This window comes from Bactrocera tryoni, unplaced genomic scaffold (genome assembly GCF_016617805.1).
Source record: "Bactrocera tryoni isolate S06 unplaced genomic scaffold, CSIRO_BtryS06_freeze2 scaffold_120, whole genome shotgun sequence".
NCBI lineage: Eukaryota > Metazoa > Arthropoda > Insecta > Diptera > Tephritidae > Bactrocera > Bactrocera tryoni.
The window spans coordinates 1543607-1552076 of record NW_024395835.1 but is presented as its reverse complement, the minus strand read 5'-3'; the positions used below and the strand labels follow the sequence as shown (position 1 = coordinate 1552076).

The following is an 8470-nucleotide window of genomic DNA, read 5'->3' as shown; positions in this document are numbered from 1 at the left end:
ACCGTGAATGTTAAACATAAGAAGAAGAAGAGTGTGAAAAACGAATCAAACAGAAAGGATATTTAAGCAAGAGTAATTGGTAAGCTTCCCATTCTGTATACTTAAATTTATTCAAAAATATCATGATTAATTATTATTATTTATTTTTCGGGTGGTCAGGTGAAAAACTAATCAACCAAAAAAGCTATTTAAGCGAGCGGATTCTAGATTCGAGGGCATCGACGGACTCTGGGAATCAGGAGAATGGGAAACTATACAACAACAAGAAGGTTTAAAATGATTTAGGTGCCTACTGGGGAAGAGCATCAGATTATGGAAAATATGATTAAAATATAATGTAAATTATACATCTCGATCTGTTCCATGACAAACTAATGCAGCATTTCTTGGAATTTTCCAATATTTATGTTTCTTTATAAAAACAATAATTACTATTTATTTTATGTATATCATTGTACATAAAGCTGCCTTACAAACTGAATGATCGGAATCAAGTTCTTGTATGGAAAACCTTCACATTTACCAACGTTTCTTCACAAAAGTTGGCATCTTCTAAGATAATAATGTAATATACGAAGAAATTGTTCAGATCGGTTAACTATGGCATATAGCTGCCATACAAACCGAACGATCGGAATCAAGGGCTTGCATGGAAAACCTTCACATTTGACAACGTTTCTTCACAAAAGTTAGCATTTTCTAAGATAATTATGTAACATACGAAGAAATTGTATAGATCGGTTAACTATGGCATATAGCTGCCATACAAACCGAACGATCGGAATCAAGGGCTTGTATGGAAAACTTTCGCATTTGACGTGGCATCTTCACGAAATTTGACATGGATTACTTCTTAAGGTAATAACATAATCTCCGAAAAACTTGTTCAGATCGGATTACTATAGCATATAGCTTCCATGCAAAGTGGACACATAGTCACTAAAAGAAATACACCTGTGAAGGGTATATTAGCTTCGGTGCAGTCGAAGTTAACGTTTTTCCTTGTTTGATTTAAGTTCATTAACCTTCAGTAACAGCATATTGTTAAATTCCATACACATATCATCACCAACTGACCGTGGAAGTTTATTCAAGAACCAGTCAAAACTAGCAAGGACTTGTGCATATGGTGAGTTGTTCTCAGCTACTGCCAAATTTTCTTGCTTTTTAAAATGTTGAATTGATTCCATTCCTCGTCATTTTGGCTTCCGCTAAACGTCCGAATACTTGTGGTGGGTGTTGGATTCTGCAAAATACACAAACAAAAAATAAAACATGCACATTATATTCACTTACATAATCATATTGCGGAACACTTAACACCTCAACATTTGCTATATTTATGGGGGAAGATGAATCAAAATCTGCAAATGTTGGTATTGTGAAAGTTCTGCGAAAGCACAACAAAAATTCATGAAATTTTAAAATAATATTTAATAGACTTACTTTCTTTTGTGTGATATATTTGGCAAAAATGACATTTCTTCATGCAAACTCCCAAAAAATCGTATCTGAAAAAAAGCTCCTCCAGCGTTTCCCCACCACCGCTACCACTTTTGTGCTTGCGCACTACTTTGGTGTAATAGCGAAAGCTCTCCCGTAAGCTAATCTATCCAAGGGTCGAATCGTTACATCCGTGAACGTATCACTCGTCACGTAAAAGTCTGTATTTCGTATTATGACATACGTGATCGTAGCGCTTATATACGTTATCGTAACGTTTATATCGTAATCTGGTATGATGACATACGTGAGCGAGTATATAAACGTATCCGTTCGTTCGAACCGTCATTCGAACACAAACTACCGATCGTAACAGACCAATTTATTTAAAAATGTGAGTAGAATGTAAATAATTTATTATTTTAGAAAAATTTTAATAATAAATTTATTTTAGGACAAATTATAATAAACTAAATCCTATACAAAAAGATGTAATGGCGGAATTCATGTCAAGCCATCCATGCTTGGCAAAAAATATCTTTCCAAATTCTGCGCAAGGAAGAATTGCGTCCAATAAATAATGGGAGGAACTGGCAAAGCAGCTTAATGCCGTGGGACCACCAGTTAAAGATGCTGGAGAAAGGTATGTAAATAATTTATATGCAATATATTTTGATAAAACATTAGGTAGGTAGGTAGAAGTGCAGCCCTATCGGGCTCAATTAGCACTTGATGTGCCATTTTGATACACTATTCGTAAAACCTCCTGTATCTGCTATAACGTTTCACCTTCTCTCTCAAACCATTTTGAGGTTTCGATGAAACTACTTATGTCCGATATGCTTTTGGTGGAAATCCATTCAAGGTTTGGTGCTTGGTGGATTCCAAGTGTTTTGTGTCGGATCTGTGCTAGAGCTGGGCATTCGCAGAGAAAGTGGAAGATTGTTTCCTTGTTCCCTGCTACTCCGCAGCCACGGCAGATGTCGTTGTAGGGCAATCCCATTTTGGACGCATGTTCCCCAAATGGTCAGTGCCCTGTTGTGGTAGCTGACCTGTTTAGTAAGTCGTTGGTTCTTTTCCTGTCATATGTTGGCCATAATTGTTTAGTTATGACGCATTTTGTAATGTTTTTCCACCTGTTATTTGCAACTTGTTGAAATTGTCTATTGATCTCTCCTTTGATCGATCATAGCAGGCTTGGTATTAGCTCCGCCTCGGATTCGTTGAGGAAAGCTCCTGCCTTTTTCAACTCGTCTGCTTTTTCGTTACCGAAAATGTTCCTGTGGCCGGGAACCCAAATCAAGTTTAGTTGGAGCTTGTCTTTTATTGAGCTTAGTGCCCCCTTGCAGTTGTTAACTACGCTGGAATTTGTCATGGGTGAAGACAAAACCAGGAGCGCCGCCTGGCTGTCCGTAAATATAGTTGCTTTATGTATATTCCCGTGGTTTTCTAATAGAACTTCGCAGGCTTTTTCTAGTTCGGTAGACGTATAGAGAGATATGTCTAGATCAGCGGAGAATACCCCCGTGCCTACTCCGCAGTCCATTTTGGACCCGTCGGTATAGACTGAGGTGGTATCTTCCTCTACCATTGAACCTCTTCTCCATTCTCGTTTAGGTGGTATCCTCACCTGGAAGTGTCTATTGAAATCCAGCTTTGGGAGAATGTAGTCTGATTTGTTAATAGTGAACTTGTTTAGAATTACATATGTCCGTAGTTCTGCTGGTTCCAACCTCCCAATTCTTTTATTCTTGTCGCCGCAATAGCTGCTGTTTTGTGAATAAAAAAGTCCATTGGTAGTTGATGCAGTATCACATTGAGCGCATCAGTCGGACATGACCTGATTGCACCAGAAACACCCGCACATGCTGCTCTTTGTATTCCATTTAATTTTCTAATATTGTATTGTTTGTTTAGCGCTGGCCACCATACCACAGCTCCATATGTAAGTATAGGTCTTATGACAGCCGTATACATTCACATGATTATACTTTGTTTAGGGCCCCAATTCTTGTTGACGATTTTCTTACAAGTATAGTAGGCCATGTATGCTTTGTTTATTATTTTTTCTATATTTATTTTCCAGGACGGTTTGGTGTCAATCTCCACCCCCAAGTATTTAGCTGTGGGGGATAGAGTGAGTGTTGTACCGTTTAGTACCGGAAGTTGAAACTGAGATATTTTGGTTCTGCTAGTGAATAGCATCAGTTCTGTTTTGTTCGGGTTAACTCCTAGACCATTGTTTTTAGCCCATAGGTTTAACCTACAAAGTGCTCTTTCCATAATCTCGCTGACTGTTGAAGGAAACATGCCTGAAAGCAACAACACTATATCGCCTGCATACGCTACTGCTTTCGCTCCTCCACCGTTTAGTTGGAGTAGTATTTCGTTCAGCGCTGCAACCCATAGAAGCGGAGAGAGGACCCTCCCTTGAGGCGTTCCTCTACTCACATAGCTTGTTTGTGTTGCAGCGCCGTTTGAAGCTATAATCTTCCTATTCTCAAGCATCGCTAGTATCCATCTGCACACAGTGTCATCTATGCCACCATGTGCCAGAGAATTAATTATCGCATTTAATTCTATGTTGTTGAAGGCGCCCTCTATGTCTAGAAAAGCAGCCATTGTGTATTGTTTGTGATGTAGTGATTTTTCAATTACACTTATCACCTCGTGAAGGGCGGTTTCGGTTGATCGGCCCTTCATGTACGCATGTTGGGACTTCGATAACTTCTCCGCCATTATTGTTCTTACGTGTAGATCTATTAGCCTTTCTAGTACCTTCAGCATAAAGGAGGTAAGGCTTATAGGTCTAAAATCCTTGGCATTCTCGTGTGTTCTTCTGCCTGGTTTTGGGAGGAACACAACTTTACTTCTTTTCCAACTTCTTGGGATGTAAGATAGTTGTATGCTAGCTTTGTATATATTTTCTACCCTTAGAACCATTGGTTCTACCAGTTTTTGCAGCATTATGGGCATAATCCCGTCAGGACCTGCCGCTTTATATGATGCAAAACTATTTATGGCGTATTTGATTTTTTTTTGCCTACTATTTGGCTTCGATAGTCAGCTGCGTTCAGCGGTGGTTCTGGTTGAACCCTCGTTGAAGGTGTTTGCTGACTCCTGGGGAAGTGCGTTGTGATTAGTACCTCAAGAGACTCTTTTGCCGAGGAGGTCCAATCACTTCCCTCCGCCCTACTGTAGGCAGTATTAATATGATCTTTGGATTGCATTTTACTCAGCCTGGCGGCTTCTGTGCAACTTTCTATCGATGTGCAGAAAGATCGCCATGAGTCCTTGTTAGCTTTCCTGACTGCTTTTTTGTATTCTTTCATACTGTCTTTATATGGCTGCCAGATTTTGGTTCTAAAACTCTCATTGAAAGCCTTCCTTAGTTGTGTTCTCAAATTTTTGAGTTCACTGTTCCACCAAAGAAGAGACTTTCTCTTTTTCAAAACTGTTAGCGGAGTAGATTTATTAAAAGATGTGGCTAGGATTTTTTCAACTTCTCTACTTCTGAATCTAATTCCTCAGGATTTCTGATGCTCTTATTGCCTCCCTTTTCAAGGCATTTTGTTGCTATACTGGTAAATTTTCCCCATGCCGTTCTTCTAGGGTTCCGGTAAGTGAGAGGCGCACTGTACTTCTCGCGGATGCTGAAGAGTATCCAGGAGTGATCCGACATGGAAGGCTCATCGGATACCCTCCAGTTACCCACAACGAGACTCTCTGTGTCTGTTGATAGCGTGAGGTCAAGCACTTCCTCCCACCCCGGAAACCTATCCGAGCTTGGGAAAGTAAATGTTGGCTTATCGCCCTTGTTGCAAATACTTAGATTACTATTCAAAATATACTGCAAGAGTGACTCACCTCTGGTGTTTATACTGGAGCTACCCCATACGGTGTGCCTTGCGTTTGCATCACACCCTATTAGGACATCCTCCTTCCTGTTCTCAAATTTTAGCAACACTACCCGTCAGGAAATCCAGCTAGGCCTGGTTCGCGCACTTGATGACCCAGTAGCCCCTGAGGGTCTCAGGACAGTCAAACTCCGGGTGAGGACCCGCAGGATTGTCGAGTACATAGCTTAGCACCATACTCGACAATCTGACATCGATCTCCACCCATCTTTCCTGCATTGTGCTCGGAGAGGAGGAATTTCCGTCTATGATGGCCACCTGCAGGCTATCTCTGGCAACATCGCAGAAATGCCTTGCCGTTGTTGTGCTGCTGTGTTCACCTTCGCTTCGCCTCGGTTTTTTTGGGCTGAGTTCCGGGCACTTCTGTGATGGAGCGATTTCTCTTCTGAGAAGTGCTCTCTCGCTTGCTCTCTTCTTGAGGTTGTGATTGCTTCCTTTTCAGGTAGCCTTCATATTCCTCTACGATAGATTTGAGGCGCTTTGTTTTAGCCTCATCAACTGGGGTACCGGCTGCCTGGTCTTTGGCTATCTTCCCTAGTATGAAGACTGCTCTCTTGTACCGGTTTTTCCTCAGCTGATTCTGGGATTTCTTGCGCTTCTTTCTGTTTTCTCCTTTATTAGCCAGTGCACTTTGGTTGGTGCTCATGGCAGCCTTGGAGGTGGACGCTTCCTCCCTTATATCAGGGGCTTTTACTGCTGTATCTACCGGTATACTTTGGTTGGTATGTCCGGTAGTACTCTTACTCGTCTCCTGGCTGGAGGCAAGTAGTTCGTCTTCTTCGGATTCCGTAATAGGATTCCGATAGTTCATGTCCTTAGTCATTGCTGTTGTCGTCAATTTGGTTGTTGTAGTTGATGTTGTTGTTGTTGTTGAATTATTGTTTCCATTCATATTTGGTCCCACGAGTAATCCGGAAAGGGTTGGTCACTCGTCCGCAGAGCCGGTAAGCGGAGAGAAGGCTTTTATACCTCCGACCTCGCCCGGGCATCGGAGGGGACCGTTCGCGTTCAGCTATTTATTACCCCCAGCCCTCGGCACGGGTACCTCGACACCTTGGCTTAGGGTGGTGTTGGTTCGGGTATCCTCATACTTCCACAATAGGAGATGGGCATAAAACCTAGGGTTTATTCATCCATATCACTATTGTGGGAATGAAGTGTCCCTCTTAGTTCGTAAGATTAGAGTGCGTTTCCTTTGGGATGCGCACTTTACTCTTACTTAAGCCCCTTCGCCACGACAAGGCGACCAATTTCAAAGGATAAAATATTACTTTTTTATGATTTTTTTAGGATTTTGCTGATCAAAACTATCAAGCAAAAAAAAGCTTTCATTCAATAAGGCATCGAAGCAGCGAACTGGTGGAAGGCCCTATAACGAAAAACTGATCACTGCGATGGACGAACTGTTAATCGAAGCAGCTGGATTCGAAGCTTGCGTAGAGGGCATAACATATGTTTCTGCATTTGGAAATAACCCAACTACGCAAGCTTAATTTTATAGTTAACTGTGATAGCAGTGATGAGGAGGCAAACCCTTTCCTCAGCTCTTTACCAGGCCCAACAACTTCAACACAATCGCTACTCGCTACAACAACAACAACTCCAAAAAAAAATCTCCACGCACACCGAGGAGAAAAAGTAGGAGTGACGAAAAGTTGGTGTTACTTCAACAAAACGCGAAGTCGCTATCAGCTTTTCAAAAAGGCATAGACCAGAAGCTTGAGAGGTTAGTAGCAGCACAAGAAAAAATGCTGGCCCTACAAGAAAAATTGGTTGCTATTAAGATGGAAAAGCACCGCATCCAACAATCGACACGAGAATTAGACCACGAAATAAAAAAATTGGAGCTCGAAACCTTACGAAGAAAATTATTATAAAACTTGGTACATGAATGTATATATTTTTAGTTTTAAGCATTTAATGAATTTTTGGTTTTAAGCATTTAATGAATTTTTTTTATTTTATAGAGCTTTATTTATGAATTTTATTTATTTAGTACTTAAGAAATGTGATAAAAGCAACAAAAGTGATAAAATGACTACTTAAAATTAAAATAATGAATTTATCTGAACAAATTTTTGTATTTCAGTTTAGAAGGAAAAAAAAATATTTGCAAGAGTAAAGACATAGACATTTTCATCTTCAATTTATTAAAGAGTACTTTATTTGATCTCTTATTGTTTGGCCGATTGCGGTGAGGCGGTTCACTACCCCGATATGTCGATATGCGTTGTTTGATCAGAATCGCAATTCTAAGGATTATAATTTATTTTAAATTTTATGCAGATATTGTGTAATGCTGCACAAACGTTGGCAAATCTTGCCACTTTTGTCGGATGGTACCTTCCTCTCTTGCCATATCCTAAAATTCTCCAGCGTCCTTTTAAAATTCCGATAGTTCGTTCTACGATACATCTTGCCTTGGACTGAATTTCATTGAACATAGCTTCACTTGAACCATCCGAAGCGTTTCTGTAAGGAGTTATGCACCATGGTTCCAATTGGTAGCCAAAATCCCCTGTTAAAATATAAATAAAATCAATATGGTAAAAAGAACAAAGTGAAAATATGTATACCTGAAAGCCATGAATTTTCATTCCTGTTGTGCTGAAATCGTTCTTCCAAAACTCTTCTCTGGTCCGAGTGTTTCCAAACAAATGAGTCGTGGGCTGCACCACCGTATTGACAGTAAATAGCCATAATTTTGTAAGTGTGATAACATATCTGACAATACAAAATTTAACAAATATATGTACATATATAAATATATTCAAGAAATGTATTATAATAGCAACTTACTATCATAGTGTTGATACTATGGTAGTCTTTTCTATTGAAGTACATGTGCTCGTTTACTGTGGGTTTTTGTAAGCCGATGTTGGTACCATCAACGCACCCAATAACTAAAAATTCTTTTTATATAGTAATATTACTATTTTAGTAAAGTGTATATTTACCTCCAGGAATTTTATATTGGTGCACAAACCACTCTTTACACGTAAGGGAATCCTCTGGTGTAAACCGTATAAACTGTGGGCACAACTTCGTTTCCATTTCTTTAAGCATATGGGATATCAGCTTCGAAACAGTGCTTTGACAAATCCCAATCA

General features: G+C 39.9%; 1 pseudogene; it reads right to left on the bottom strand.

The window, feature by feature from the left end:
• Nucleotides 1-1007: 1007 nt before the first annotated feature.
• LOC120779978 lies at nucleotides 1008-1481 on the bottom strand (annotated as a pseudogene).
• Between the last annotated feature and the right edge of the window lie 6989 nt (nucleotides 1482-8470).